Source organism: Meleagris gallopavo, chromosome 3, assembly GCF_000146605.3.
Source record: "Meleagris gallopavo isolate NT-WF06-2002-E0010 breed Aviagen turkey brand Nicholas breeding stock chromosome 3, Turkey_5.1, whole genome shotgun sequence".
Taxonomy (NCBI): Eukaryota; Metazoa; Chordata; class Aves; order Galliformes; family Phasianidae; genus Meleagris; species Meleagris gallopavo.
Genome location: NC_015013.2, coordinates 19,522,478 through 19,522,888, shown reverse-complemented (window position 1 = coordinate 19,522,888; position 411 = coordinate 19,522,478).

Genomic DNA, 411 nt, shown 5'->3' with positions numbered 1-411 from the left:
TCCTCTGTTCCTGTTGAATTTTAGTAGTCTGTAAATAAAATTCAAGACTTTTTAAAAATAAATAGTTGCAAATACTGGTGTTAACTCCTACGGATTAACAGTTAGGACATCCTCACTGCATTCTTTTCAGTTAAGTACAAACTGTACATGGTAGCTTCATACTTCGTATTGTATTTATTATGTTTCAGTTCAGGAAAGGAATGGACAGGTCCTTAACAGGGATTAGAAATGAAAAGAAATAGAAGTTATTAACAAACGTAATGACTGATGTATATCAGAGAGCAAAGTAACAAAAGGCATAAGTAATCCTTTAGAGTCTGCTGTGCAAGGCAAGAGAAGGATCCCGCTCTGGTTGGGTCTTACAGGAGATTGCGTTACAATGATCTACAGAAGAGTTCAAGAAGATGCGAG